At 39.2% G+C, this 15,904-nt stretch overlaps 1 long non-coding RNA gene across 1 annotated transcript; it reads left to right on the top strand.

The window, feature by feature from the left end:
- The first annotated feature begins 490 nt into the window (after window positions 1–490).
- LOC102154932 lies at window positions 491–14,055 on the top strand. Its single transcript, XR_005368323.1, has 2 exons — window positions 491–604; window positions 13,709–14,055. It is a non-coding gene; the product is annotated as an uncharacterized LOC102154932 (long non-coding RNA).
- Window positions 14,056–15,904: the final 1,849 nt, after the last annotated feature.

The raw sequence follows: 15,904 nt of genomic DNA, 5'->3' as shown, positions 1-15,904 counted from the left end.
TATAGGACTATTAATATTATCTATTTCCCCTTGTGTAAGCTTTGGTTATTTGTATCTGTCAAAGAATTTACCCCATTTCATCTAAGGCATAAAATTTGTATGCATAGGATTGCTTATGGTATTCTTTACCTTTTTGATGTCCATAGGGTCAGTGGTGATGGATGCTTTTTAAAAGTTCTGATACTAGTGATTTGTATTTTTTTTTCTTTTTTTCCTGGTGAAACTGCCTAGAGGTTTATCATTTTTTTTCTAGACCCAGGAATTTTTTTTTTTTTTTTTTTTAGACCCAGGAATTTATCAAAATTGCCACCTAAGTGTTCCTATCAGTTTTAGCTGCAGTGGATTCTGCTCTGATTAAGCAAATCTGAGTTGTAACTCTCTGAACTCACTTCTCTTTCCAGATTTCACAGTGGCAATTTGTCAGCAAGTTCAGTCCCTGATGGGTCTAAGACAGGTAGTGATTTTCAGTATCTTTAAGATTCTGTTGTCATGGGGACAGGAGTGGTAACTGCCAAGTACTTCCCATACTAGATCTGGAACTGGATCTCACCTTTCATTTTAGGTGTTGTCTATCCCTCTTCTAGACTGTGAATCCTTATCATTAGTGAGTATCTTTATCTCTATATCATGTATACGTAGAGAGTGGTCTGGAACTGTGGTCAACACAGATCCCCTTGTATCCTTTAACTTATGCCATGTGTCCACTCCTAGCCTCTGCTTTGCTATTAAATCTCCCATATGAGATTTTATTTAGACAAGTAACCCAGGACTACCAAAGCTGCTTTGCCTGCGTGAAGAGCCAGAAATACCTTGGCATTTATGTTCCTATCCAAGCCACCAGCAGTGTGTGATTATAAAACACCCAGCTCTCTTGCCTCAAGTCAGGGCCGTCCTGTGGTAAAATGTACAATCCAGACATCCCTGAAGGATTGGTCTGAGTCGGGACCTTACAGGGAAAATGTGCCCCAATTGTCTGATTCTTCCCCATACTGCTTCAACACCTCTCACCACACTTCACTATAATACTTGCCCTTGAATATTCGGCTAGGCTCTACTTTTGGGAGATTCAACACAAGGTTGTGTAATTGCATGTAAGTATCATCTACCTTTTTTAATAAATTGAGCTATGGGTCAAGATTTATTGTTTTGCATGTGGATGACCAATTCGGCCAGTACCGTTTGTTGAAAATACAATCCTTTCTCTACCGACTGGCCTTTGCATCTTGTTTAGAATCAATTGATCGTATGTGTGTGGATCTATTTCTGAGCTCTTTATTATGTTCCATTGATTTATGTGTCTGTGCTTTTTGCCAATGGAAGACTGTCCAGCTTACTGTAGCTTAAGACTACATTTTGAAAACAGGTACTTTAAGTCCTCCAGTTTTGTTCTTTTCCAAATTATTTCTCCTTTGTTTTTTTGCTTTTCAAAATAAATTCAGAATTTGCTTGTTGATTTCTCCCAAAGTCTTGCCAATATTTTCTCTAGGATTATGTTTCCTCTATAGATGAATTTATTGAAATTGACATCTTAACCAGTATAGTCTTCAAATTCAATGCGGCAGTGTATATTTCTCTATTAATTTAGCCTCCTTTCAATTCTCTCATGACTGCTTTGTATACAAATCTTGCACATACGTTAAATTTACTTTCAAGGGTTTTATGTCTTTGTGTTTTTACCAGTTTTCAGTTTTCATTACTAGTATACAGAAATACAATGGATTTTTTGGTATATTGATTTTGTGTCCTATAATCTTCATAAACTCTTTTTAGTTCTCATATTTTTGTACCCCAAATTGGTTACATTGTATTTACATTTAATTCATTCTGAATTCCATTTTCCAATATTTTGTAAAGATACTTTTTGTTCATATGAACAGGACATATCATCCCATAATTTTCATTCTTCTGATGTCTTTGTCTGGTTTGGGGATAATATTTGCCTCAAGAAATGATCTCCAAAATGTTTCCTTCTCTCCTATTGTTGTGGAACAGTTTGTATAGAATGGGATAATTTATATCCTTAAGAGTTTGGTAGAATTTTTTGGTGAAGATATTTGAGTCAGTCTTTTTCTTTTTTGGAAAGTATTCCATTTCTTCAAAGTTATAGGAATAGTTAGGTCACCAATTTTCACTTCATTGAATTTGTCAGTTTGTGTCTAATAAATGAGTGGTTTCATCTAAGATGGAATTTCATCGAAGGTGTAGGATTTTCTGGCATAGATCATTTTGTTGGTCCATATTACCTTGTAATATCTTTCTTGCGTTGGTGGTAATCTCTCTTGCATTTCTGATACTAGCAATATGACATCTCTCATTTTCTTCTTGAGTCAGTTGGTTATATATTTATCAGTTTTATTGATCTTTTTAGTAAATTTTGTTTTTTGTTTCATAAATTGATTTTTTCCATTAGTTTTGCTGTCCGTAATTTCATTTCAATCTGATCTTATCTTTATTAATTCATTTCTTCTGCTTGTTAGGGTTTAATTTCTTCTTCTTCTCTTTAGGTTTTTTTTTTTTTTTTTTTTTTTTTCTCTACGAAAGACACACACACACACACAGAGAGAGAGAGGCAGAGACACAGGCAGAGGGAGAAGTAGGCTCCATGCAGGGAGCCCGATGTGGGGCTCGATCTTGGGTCCCCAATATCACACCCCAGCCACAGGCGGCGCTAAACCGCTGAGCCATTGGGGCTGCCCCTTTTTTTTTTTTTTTTTTTTTTAAGGTGGAAATTGAGGATTTGATTTCTGATCATTATTTTTAAAATTATTTTTTTAGAATAATGAAACATTTAATGGTATAAACCTCCTTCTAAGCATTGCTTTAGCTAATTTCAACAAATTTTCATTTCTTAAATTTTCACTTTTCTCAATTAAAATTATTTTCTAATTTCCGATGTGAGTTCTTCTTTGACTCATGTGTTATTCTTAAATATACTGTTAATTTTACAAACTTAGATCTTTTTCAGCTCTCTTTCTATTATTGATTTTAGTTTCCTTTCATTAGAGGGCAGAGAACATGCCTTGTATGATTTTAAATGAGTTATAAGGATGCCCTCACATATCTTGGGTTTCTCTCATGGTCTTCTCTGTTTTGTCAGAGATGTGTAAGGAAGCTGTGCTTTTAGGGGTGCCTGGGTGGCTCATTCAGCTGATCATTGACTCTTGATTTTAACTCAGGTCATGAATCTCAGGGTTGTGAGTTTGAGTCCTATATCAGGCTCTGCACTCAGCATGGAGTCTGCTCTAGGTTCTCTCTCTCCCTCTCCCTCTGCCCTTCTCCCCCAATAAATAAATGAATAAAATCTTTAAGGATGCTCTACTTTTAGGTTCGTTACTACATTAAGGATTATTTTGTCTTATTTTTTTTCTTTACCCCTTTATCATCATGTTGTTATCTTTATGGATGTCCTTCTATATCCTGGCAATAATACTGCTTCAGAAGCCTCTTCTTATATTAATATGGGCATTTCAGTCTTATTTGTGTCTGCATGGTGTATCATTTACCATACTTATAATTTTAAGTTGTTTTATGTTAACAACAACAAAAATAAAAGAAAGAAAAAGAAAAGTATTCTCTTCACTAGAAAACTTACTAAAGAAGTGAACAGATAGGGCACATACTGGGTATATCATGTAATACTGTATATATATTAGATATTATATACATATATTCTCTCTTTCACTCTATAGAGGATGATATAGCTTTGGTTCTATTCATAATAACTCTCTGCTAGAGGAAGACAAATGCTAGCATGAAACCCAATGTACTTTGAAGGCCCATTTATGATGTCTTCAATCTTTCAAATCTGAATTTAATTAATATCATCATAATAAAGTAATGGTGATATAACAGTAATAATAATGGTGATGCTAGGGCAGCCCCAGTGGCCCAGTGGTTTAGAACCGCCTTCAGCCCAGGGCCTGATCCAAAGACCCAAAATCGAGTCCCACATCAGGCTCCTTGCATGGAGCCTGCTTCTCTCTCTGCCTGTATCTCTGGCTCTCTCTCTCTGTGTCTATCATGAATAAATAAATAAAATCTTAAAAAAATAATAGTGATGCTAAATATTCTTAAGTGTACTATGTGCTAGCAATAAGTTCTTAACCTACATAATGTCATTTAATTTTCATAAGAGTCCAATGGATTAAATCTTTCTATTAACCCCATGTATAGCTTGGGGTAGGCTACCTTCTAAATATGCTGCCCACCCCCCCCAAGATTCTGTTGTTTCTGGCTATCCAATCAAACCATAAACTAGGTACTGTTGTGAAAAAACTTTATAAATGTAGTTAGGATGGTTCATCAGTTGACGGTAAGAAAGAGGGAATTTCCAGGCAGGATTAAGTTAACTACATGAGCCCCTAAAAGCAAGGAATTTTCTCTGGATGCAGGAAAGTGCAAAGAGAAATCAGATTTGAAGCATGAAAAGGGCCGGGTATGCATGGTTGGTTGGAAGATGGAGAGGACCACGTGAGAAGGAATGATCGTTAGAAGAGGGGGACTCTCAGTTAACCCAAGTACCCTCAGGAGACAGATCTCAGTGCTCCAAGCACAAGGAACTGGGTTTGTCACCTCCCTGAAGAAGACTGAAAGTGAATTATTTTTCAGATCCTCCAGATACACCTCTTTCAGGCTTTGCAAAGGCTCTAAATAGAGTCCAGGTGAACCGATCCCACTGTCTCACCTACAGAACTGGAATTTAATAAATGGGCATTGCTTTGAGTTGCTAAGTTTGTGATAATTTGCTACACATGAAGAGAAAACTAATACACAGTTAGCATGAATGGAATTTAGAAAGATTGTGTAACTTGCCCAGTTTAGTCTGAATCAAAAACCTTTGCATTTTACCACTATGCTAATATCAAAAAAAAAATTACTTTTTACTATACATTTAAACTCTTTTCTCTTGCATAAATACCAAATTCTCTTTTTTTTTCCATCATTACCAACCATTTATAATTCTTTACATTCTCTAACACCACACAAGCACCTAGCTGGAATTCAACAAAGGAAAAGTCTCATTAAATTGATTTGAATTCTTAAATCTGATGCATTTCCTATCCCCCTCAGATCTTAAGCTGAAAAAGATTTTAATGAAGCTTGCATAAATCAGAGTGGCATTATATGGTCTAATAGTTAACTAATCTTTAATTGTGCAGTACTTTGAAATTTAATGACCATTATAGAGAATTGTCAGGATTAAAATGAACCAGGGAGGCTCACAAGAGAAGAACAAAGTAGAAAAAAATGCACATTGCTGATGCCAAGAGTGGCATTTTTGTTGCTATCTTCCTTTGGGAGATTTTGCAGTAAAATTAAAATCAGGTCTATTGTTCAATTGTTTTTGATAGTTTCTTTTCTATTGTTTGCTGACTTGAGTTGTCATCTGTTGACAAATGGAACAATAGGAACAAATCAATCAAAATTTTTCTGTATATGGGGACAATAGGTCCAGAAAACAAAGGCTAGAGAAGGAGATGTAACCTGATTTGCTATCCTGACAAAAAGGTCTCTAAAACATTAAAACAGAAAGCACAAGGAACATATAAAACAACAGCAACAATCAATGCCAAAAAGAACTTAATCATTTTACTTCATAATATGTATCGCTTAAAACTTCATAGAGTTTTTTCAAAATCTTAACTGGATTCATCTACTATTTATTGAGCCCCTCCCATGGACCAAAGGAATTGTGTTTCATATATTATCTAATTTCTTTTTCAGTATTTCCATAAAGCAAGCAAACATGGTTTTTTTTCCCCCCGTTTACAGATGAGATATCAGGTAGTCAAAATACTGATGAAACTTTTTCAAATGCCCAAAACTTGTTTGTAACATAATGTGAAGCAGTAGCTTGAAGCCAGATGTCAACTAGTGTTTTAATGACGATCCTAAAAAGTCAGAATTGAGGAAATAAACTCACTTCTCAAAAGAAGTTATCTTTACATGTTGAGTAGCCATATTTACCAAACTTCAATATAGGCATAAGCAATAGAACAATGAGAATATTTGAAATTCAATGACCAGGAATACATAAGGCATGTGGGCCATTACATACATATGCATGGCCACAGGAGATGGTGAAAATGAACACCTTTATAATTCAGCTTGACAAATGAAAGCAACTCATATGAATGTTCTGATATATAGACAGCTTACTTAAAAGTAGACAAAATAGCCTTCAGGTTGGGAGTATGGCAATCTCCATCCTAATGAGTTGTTTTATATATACAAAGGAATATTGTTTCAATCAGGGGCAGGGCCGGTCAACATGAATCTAAATGACAAAACCCAGTTGGCATTGCGTTTTTTGGTGCTAGAACAGGAGATGTGCAACAGCCTGCCCATCCCGGGGATGGTGCCTCCCTGTATTAGAGATCCATAGGTGAATTCTAGAAGAGACACCATCCTGAGGTCTTCCCTGAATTCACACTCACCAAACCAGAAGATATTAACCTGACATCCAAATAGATTTGCTTTTAGGAAGAAAAGGTCCTGATCAATTAAAACAAATGTCTAGGTTACTTAGCAAAAATAGCCAACTCTGTATAAGTTAACTAACCTGGCATCCTCATGTGCGCTCATTAGTATAGTTGAGAAGAGTTGCAGAATGTTTGATTCACTCAGTGACAAAACTAAGCTGCTGTGTGGGCAAACCTCAGGTTTGCTCTAGCTCTGCCTGTGGTTGTGTGAGCCAGCCACACAAACACAAATACCGTGTGTCCATCTTTTCTTAAGGACTACTCAGGAAAGCCACCGTTTACTCACTGGTGAGGGACTGCTCTTCAGCAAATACTTCCTCCTTTCCGTCACCAGCTGGGGTGGAGTGTACCTCCCTAACCCACTGACTTTGTATTTGGCCATGACTTGCCTTGGATAATGGAATGTGAAGGGATATGACATGGGTAGAGAGGCTAAACGTGTATGTGGTTTCATGTGTCCTCTTGCGTGGCTGTAATCCTCCAAAAGAAGCACAAACTCTAGGTGGCCACTGAGTCTGCGGACTAGACCTTGGAAGCAAATAGGCAGAGCAAGCCAGATCTCACCTGTAGCCTATAGACAAGTTCACCGGACCCAGATGAGATCAGCCTTGCCCCTGCCGAGCAACAAAAACACGTGTTAGTGTAAGCTACTGAGATTCTCAGTGTTCTGCTATACTACACAAAGATGATAGATAGATGATAGACAATAGATAAATAGATTGATTGATTGATAGATGATAGATAATAGATAATAGATAGATATAGATACACACATATACATTTGGCTAATACACTCTGTTATTACAATTTCTTTGGCATTTGTGTTTTCCTTGACTTGACCTATTTCCATTTAGATACATTTCTGCCCAGATCTGACCTCCAGAATTAATGCCGTTTAGTAGACTGTTTCTGCTCCTTGAATTCAGTTGTTGGGCTCAAACATTTTAATATTTTGACTCTAGTTTCCATCAGTGAACTAGTCTGCCCTTAGGCTTCTTGGGTCTCCTGCATTGCCTCTGATTAGAATTCTTCCCTTTATTTTCTATTATCTGAAACAAAAACATTTTTTAAGATTATTTATTTATTTATTCATGAGAGAGACACACACAGAGAGAGAGAGAGGCAGAGACACAGGCAGAGGGAGAAGCAGGCTCCATGCAGGGAGCCCGATGCAGGACTCGATCCCGGGACTCCAGGATCACACCCTGGGCCAAAGGCAGGTGCTAAACCGCTGAGCCACCCAGGGATCCCTGAAACAAAAACTTAAACTTGCATCCCAGCTGGGCCTGTTCTGGCTCCCCTACAACAAGAAGGACAAAGGGGAGGCCTTGGGTTCTGAGGATCTACAGATGGGCATTTAGCAAATTTGGGGCACTCTGTGAGGCCAGAGGCAACAAACAGCTTCCTAATCTTCTCAGTACAGACTATGATACTGCTGGAAAAGGGAGAAATGAGAGAAACCAGGGGCCTCCGAAGCTCTGTCATGTTAACTGGGAAGCGTGAGGCAGGAAGCATAAGGTACAATCCCTTTTTTCCTCTGCTGAGATTTATTATGTCTCCTTCAGCTTGAGAAATCACCTTCCATGTGGTGACCAGCCTTAACCTCTATAAAAGACTCAATTTAGGTAAAGTAGAACAAACAGCCCCCCAACTTCTCGCCTCTGTTCCCAAGCCCAAGATTGTTACTCAACATTTCTGCCAAACACCATTCTGGATTTCCTTAGCCAGCATCTCAGCTATCATGGGGTGCAGGTAGTGGGGCAACTCTGAGTCTGGTTGTCTGAGGCTGTGATTAGCATCTCATGGAGAGCCATGGTTGCCTGTAATTGCCCATTTATGTGTGTCTTCAGTGATGACAGAAGGCTGCTACTCCAGAGGGCTTCCTGGTTCCAGGCACACTCTTTCCTCTCCGCTTAATTAAGCAACAATCCTAGAGAATTAAGGTCATTAGGGTCTGTGACCCTGTTAAAAAAGGGTCTGCTGGACTTTTTGCCTACCCTAAATGCTAGGATGGGATTGGCAGTTTTCAGTTTGGTGGTTCTCTTATACCAACCCTTGTCTTACAGGAACAGCCTCTTCTTGGGACTAAGACCTAAGTTCTATTCAGTAGGCCCAAGTTTCAAGGTTGGGAAGCACAAGTTCCACAAATGAGATACATTCGTATTTCTTTGAGAGGAGCCAATCTACTCTGACCACATGGAATACAGATGCATGGATTCCAGCTTTTGAGGCACTGAATCAAATATATGCCGCTGGTATGCATATACAACTTCATGGAGTACACCAGCCCAAAGTTGAATGTCCTCTATTTCATCTGGCCACTTTCCAGTGTCTTGGATCATATTATGATCATATTTATTGTTGTCTCTCCATAATAAAATGAGTCCCCTGGATCTGATACAGTTTTGAATGGGATTCTATGCTGATAAATCAGATTTTCTTGAAACAGTAGTGTGAGGGAAGCACGGTGAGCAGGAAAGCAAACCTGGGTCAGTGTTTTAGGTGATGGTATCCATTTAGATATGCTACCATTCAGAGCTCCACCTGCCAGTACCCCACCCCCAAATGGTACATGAGTGCTTGAGAGAAGGTGTGAGTTACAGGATCTTGTGGTGGAGAGAGAGTTGGGGTCCTTCAGTACAGGAAGCAGCATGCATCCTCCTTGGTCTTTACTTCAAGGGAGCTTCTGTTTGTGGGCTGCTCAGTGGATGGAAGAACAGTGAAGTGCACCCTCTGTGGGTCATTCTGCTGCTGTTTGCTGACAAGGTCTACTGGTGAGATCACTTCTGGTGTGATCCTACAGCTTGGGAAAGGGGGAGGAGAAAATCCCCCATAACATGTGCTGAGTGGACTCCATCCCAACCCACAGTCCTGACTATGAGGACTGCATGGCTGTCAAGCAAGGAGCCTTGCTCCACAGTCTTTGGCAACATCTGCAGCGCTCTGGTCTCCTCAGCACTGTCTCCATAATTCTACACCTTTCCACAGGACAGAGAAGAAAATAGGCTATTGGCCACACTCTGGTAGTGAGAAACCAAGGCCCCTCCACTCTGCCTCACTAAACCTGGCTACTCAATTCCCTGGGATGTGCCTGCCTCTGGTTTGATGCAATGTTTGAGAAAATTGGTATAGGTGCGTGTGGAAGCATTCTGCTGGACTTCTCCTTCTAGAATTCCAGGAAGGGACCTCAGTCTTGGCCTTGCCATCATCCTTAGCAGCACCCCTGGTCTCCTCCTGCTCTGGGCCTTTGCACTGCTTGTCACCTCCTGTTTCTCATATGCACACTTCACAAAGCAGTATTTATTCTTCATGTAAATGATACCTTCAATCAATATTCTATTTTAATCGACTCTGTTGTGTCCTCATCAGTAAGTGGAAACAAACACACCCAAAACAAAACAAAACAAAAAACACCAAAAACCTACAAAAAAACAAGCACATAAAAACTTATTTTAATGTCATTTAATCAATTTTATGACTCATTCTGAGTGTTGAAAACAGAACTACAGGAAATTTGAAAGTCCTTTCCTCTCCCAACGTGACTAGTTTGTTTTTGTTTTTATTTGTTGTTGTTCTGTTTTTACAAAATAGCTAGCAAGTAAAAAAACTCAGCTTCCAACCTCAAAGCTCCTGCATGACCTCTATTCTAGGTCACAGAGATAGGAAGCTGAGAGCTCGGCCAGGGAGGTGAGAAACTGCATAGGAGCCTGGCTTAGGAGTCATTTACAATGGGTGGATTTCATATGTGCAAAACATCATCCTCATTATAGGACCTTCTATTATCTCAGTGTGAATGAGCAGTAAGGTAACATCTGCCGAATGCTAAATCTGGATTCTGGCTGTTTTCCTTCCTTTCTTTCTTTCCCTTCACAGCACAATGACTGCAAACTCTTCGGCTCACATCTCTGGATTCAGGCTCAATTATGGGTCGACAGTGAATAAGGATGTGACTGTTAATAGTGAAAGGTAGCTACACTCCTTATTCCCATCTAGAAACAAAATCTGGGCAGAATCAAACACACATATTTGAAACTAGTCAGAGAACAACATGTATCTCAACCTGGCTTGTTTGGTTTCCCCAAGGACAGAGCGAGGCCTCCCAGGTGAGAGGCTGCCTCAGTGAGCTGCCTCACCCTATACCCCCACAACCCTCTCTCTCCCATTACATGGATATGGATGGGCATGGCTAACAAGGCACATAAGGGAAAGGAGGTGACTAGTGGGAAGGTTTAGAAACTACTATAATTTAGGATCTTAACAGTCTTGTGAAAACATCTCTGGATCATTAAGGCTGGGACATGACTCCACTGGCACATGGTGGAATCCAGTGACTAATAAAATTTGCTACAATTTATCAGCCACTGTGCTCTCTCATTTGACACTTCCATGGGTCCATAGCCACTGTGCTCTCTCATTTGACACTTCCATGGGTCCATAGGTCTCTAAATGAGATAATGTGGCCTGGAAGCTGTAGCAATTTATTTCAAGAGAAAAACTGTAGCATGGTCCATTCCATTTGTATGCCTGGTTGGTTACAGATAGCACTGTTCCCACAATGTAAAAAGGTGCTACAGAATGAGTGAAGGGATGGATGATACACAAGTGGACACATAAATGCATGGTCAACTGAGATGAGGATTGGTATTGGGAAATGGTAGAAAATCCATAGGTCAGTCTCTGTTCCCAGTTCCTGGCATGGGCTCCTAAAATTCTTAGATTTTTGTGGGTAATAGAAATGTCTTTTGTTATAAGGAGGCGATTCTTAGACTCCTGGATTAGTGCCAGGTTAGTGTCAGAATTGAATTGAAATGTAGGGTACCCAGGTGGTGTTGCAGAGAATTGCTTGGTGTGGGGAATAAACCCACTCATCTGGTGTCAGAAGTGTTGTGAGTGTGTTGTAGCAAAGGAAGTGTGTAGGGTAAAGGAAGAGGGGAGACGTTTTTTTTTTTCATCTTCTTTGCATTAAAATAAAAATTAAAATAAAATTCATCAGATATATTTACTGCAAAGGCCCCAGAGCCTTTTAGATGCATTCTAAGTATTCAAAGGAGGGCTAAAATACACGGATTCTTCAACACAATTGATCATTGGTTCCTTTGGTGTGACTGTTGCATGGAGAACACACTCTGGAAACCAGTGATGCAGACACAAGAATATACACTTTAGCCAGAATCAGATATTGAAACTGTGACATTGTTTCTTTAGCTTTGCTCAAAAAGATTGTCATGGCTTAAATGATCTAGTCACAATTTTTTCAAATATTAGTTTATTTCATTGTAGCAATAGTGGCAAGGTCATATAATGCGTTTTCTCTCATTCTTTATAAAAATTATTAAAGTTGTTCCTGCCCTTCTCTACCCCTCAAACCTGCTAATCACTCCCTTTTCTTTCAATTAATCTTTTCTCCCCCGGTCTACAAGCAAATCTCATTATGGGATGTTAACTCTCAAACCTGAAGATAAAATATTCTTTGATGAGTCTGTCCCTATAATTATTTGCAGGATAATCTTTCATTTAAATATTAGCAAATTGTTGGCAATCTCTTTGCATACCAATGCACTATTCATTGACAATTCTCTATGGTTGTATTCTTAGTGCAAGTTTTAAAGTAAATAATGCTGGCTTATGAGCTGACAAATTTGCTGTTGAAATACTTTCATTTTCTATCCACCAGCTGTCCTCTCTGAGAGGCAAGATGTAATGAATCCCAGGAAGAGGATTATATAGTACCACCTATTCCATTAGGATATTTTATTTCTAAGCTTGAAAGCAGCCAGTTGTGAGCTTAAATATTATATCACAGAGCTTTTGATTAGAATGTTGTTTTGTTATTCATTTTAAACTGCATTGGTTCAAAATGTATTTCTAATTTAATTTTTTTTCAACTGAATAGCAGGAGTCATAGCAGCTACTATGTTTCTTCAAAGAGTTTCTGGGGGAAAAAAGTGGTTATTAACTTGGAGTTCAAAGTATGCTCTAGAGAGCAAGGAAGAAGAGAAAATTTCTAAGTGTTGGCAAACAATATAGCATCGTTTATTTAGTTGTTAATAAAACCTTTTTGAGTATCTGCTACGTGTAAGTCACTGTGTAATGTGTATAGATATACAATATCTGTGTGTATTCTTGCCCCACAGAAAGTCCGGCATGCAGCTGGTGCTTAATAATTGGATTGTTTCCCCCAACTCTATCCTGTGCTAAGAGTTTGGGTAAAACAGGTCTCAGGAGCTGTCTGACCCCAGTGATAGCTAAGGGGATGTCACGCCAACATGAAGTGATGAGAGGGGAGACTGTCCATCCATTAGCTCCACAGGATTCCGACAAGCAGGGGAACCAAATGGATTAAGATGTTGTCAGCCCTTTTAGAGAATACCAAGGTTCTAGCACAGCTTTGCTACTAATGGGAACTCAGTACTTTTCTTTTCCATCAAACACAATAGTATTTTGATTGTTATAACTGCTCAAATGAACCACATTTTCAAAAACAGACCTGTACTGAAAATATGCCCCCAATAATTATCTTTCGCTTCATGCTCAAGGACTGTTGCTCTCACAGTACTTTGACCCACCACGAGTCACTAAGAATTCTTGACTTCGACCCTTGCTTTCTTGCTTGTTCCACTCAAATCTCAGGGCTCACCATTCAATCCCCTTGCCCCTTCCTTCCTTTTCCCAGACTTTCAATCCCAGATAAAATAAACCTCTGGGTGATTGTACCACTGGAGAAAATCACACAGCCTAGAAGATTGGTTTTGCTTTAATTTTGTGATTTTGCACCTGTAACAGACTCTGTGAGCAGCTGGGGATACACATCACCTTGGTGCCGTAGTCTTGCTCTCCTGCTGTCTGCGATGCGTTATTTCACAACTTCTCTTTCCCGCCTGAAATTCATATAGCACTTTTCCTCACTCCCAATAGCTGACCTAACTCTATGCTTGGACACCAAAAGACATTGTACAAGACCATTTCACTTTGGTGCAGCTGGAGAATTTCTTTAAGACTGGGCTGCAGGGCTGGTGACCTTCTAAATTGTTTCATGCTATTTGTCAATTTATTTTCCTCCTGTTTTATCTTGCCTCTGTCACTAGGGAACACCTAGAGTTCTACTAAGGACACCTTGTCTGTGTCGAGACCTGATCCATAATCCCTATTAATTATAGGTGCTAGCTGGGCCCATGATCCCATTTTAACCCTATTACCTTTTAACTTCGTATATTTTTGTCTGTTAGTCCAAGACTCCAGGAGAAGACCATGAGTGCTGGGATAGAAGAGGGACTGAGGTAATAACACATCCATGGGGACTGAAACTTTTAAAGCAGAATTTGCAGGAGCTTCAGTTACACCAGGATGATTGAGAAGAGCCAAAGAGACGGTGCCATCATGGTGACAAAGATTTTACCTCCTAAATTTTGCTTCTTGAGCTAGAAGTGATAAGTTTCAATAAATCACAGAGATCGTGAGTTACAAACCATATTGACACAGTTGCCATATGTACCCTGGATGCTTTTGCAGATTATTTTAGGAAATTATCTTATTTAAACTTAAGACATTTCATTAAATATAGCCTTGACTGACATTTGAGTTTTGTGATTTTTGCAAGACTAAGTTGTTAAATTGTGTAGAAGTTCTTGAAGCACCGATGTCCCTCTTCCTCCTAAATTCTGATTCAATAGGAGTACAAACAATTCATTCCTCTGTTTATTCATTTCATAATAAGAAATTATGAGAAGGGGTACCTGGGTGGCTCAGTTGGTTAAGCATCTTCCTTCGACTTTGGCATGATCCCAGGGTTCTGGGATGGAGACCCTTCAGCGGGGAACCTGTTTTTCCTTCTCCTTCTGCCTGCTGCTCCCCCTGCTTGTGCTCTCTCTCTCCATTAAATACATACATACATAAAAAAGAAATTACAAGAAGAAATTATTACAAGAAGAAATATTTCTGAAACCCCTACACTATTTCAGGTTTTTTTTCTCATTCTAGGCTTTGATATTTAAGATATCAAAATAAATAAAATTATTGTTTTCAAAGAGCTTGCGTTCTGTGGAATGGGATATACAATAAACTTACATCTATGTATATTGCATCAGTGTCTACATAGCGTGATAAATACTATGAGAAAAAGTAAAACAGGCTCAGGAAAAGGTACTGAAAAGTGCCAGGGGGAGGTAACTATTTTATATGGACTTGTCAGCAAAGGCTTCATCAGGCAGGCCACGTTTGATCAGATACTCAAGAAAGGAGGGAACAAGTCCAGAAGATGCAGATCCAAGGCCATTGCAGCATGAAGAGACTGAGGAGGAAGTGTACTGAGTGTGCCTGAGACACAATAGGAGGCAAGCAAGACCTGAGGAAGTGACTGGAAGCGAGAGCCAAAGGGGTAGATCAAAGACAAGTATAGGTGCAGATCTTCTGGGATTCCACAGACAACTGCCAATAGAGAATTTCCAATAGAGATGGAAAGGTATAGGAGAATTTTCAGAGGACATGTAACATGGTCTGATTTAAGATTCAATGGGATTCCTGTTCTGGCTACTGATGTTGGTGTGTGGGGCTATGTGGGGGGTGTGAGGGTTAGAGAGGAATCTGGGAGGTGAATGAGCCAATGCATTAAAAGTGAGAAAGGCTGGAACACAGGGTGGTGACAGGGAGGCAAGTAAGAAAGGATCAAGTACTGAATATATTCAGATTTATTTAAAAGGTAGAACCAACAGAATTTGCAGATAGATTCATTGTGGCTGGTAAGAGAAGACCAAAAAATTGGGTGATTGGTTGTGTAAGTCACTGAAGAAAGAAAGACTGGAAGGGGTGGTTGGAAGTAGGGAAAGGAAGAGTTTATGTTTTGATGTTATTTAGAGATGTGTTATGCATGATTGGTTGATGGGTAAGGCACGTAGTAGTGTTAATGAGTCTAGATGTGTTTGGAGCATATAAGATGCTGAGCTGGTGATTGAATCATGACTCTAAAATTGGGAGAGAAAGTTGGACTATAAATATAAATTTGGGAGTTTGTAGTATTCATAAGATATTTAAAATCACAAAAGTGGACGATTCTAATAATAGTTTTAAAAATGAATGAATGGAATCCCCTCCCAAGGAATGAGTCCACAGAAAGGATTGGTGAGGTCTGAGCCTGGATCACTCTAGCACTGGAGCAGGAAGGGAGGTAGGTAAATGAATGTGATGCTGGGAGCATGTTTGTTTTCCTCGATATGATACATAGAAGCTTATTATGTAAGAGTGAAGATTGGAGGTGGCATTGGAGGGTTTAGGAGAGAAGATGAACTACAAGACATCTATCTAGGAAAGTGGAAGATTGTAGAGACTGATGAAGTAATATAAAATCAACACTAACAGCCACTTGAGTTTAGAGAGTATAGAATTGACATGAAACCACAAGGTTGATTCCACTTTCCCTCAGTCACCTT

This window comes from Canis lupus, chromosome 13 (assembly GCF_011100685.1).
Source record: "Canis lupus familiaris isolate Mischka breed German Shepherd chromosome 13, alternate assembly UU_Cfam_GSD_1.0, whole genome shotgun sequence".
NCBI lineage: Eukaryota > Metazoa > Chordata > Mammalia > Carnivora > Canidae > Canis > Canis lupus.
Note: the sequence above shows the minus strand (reverse complement) of the source record. Positions and strands in the feature narration are given on the sequence as shown.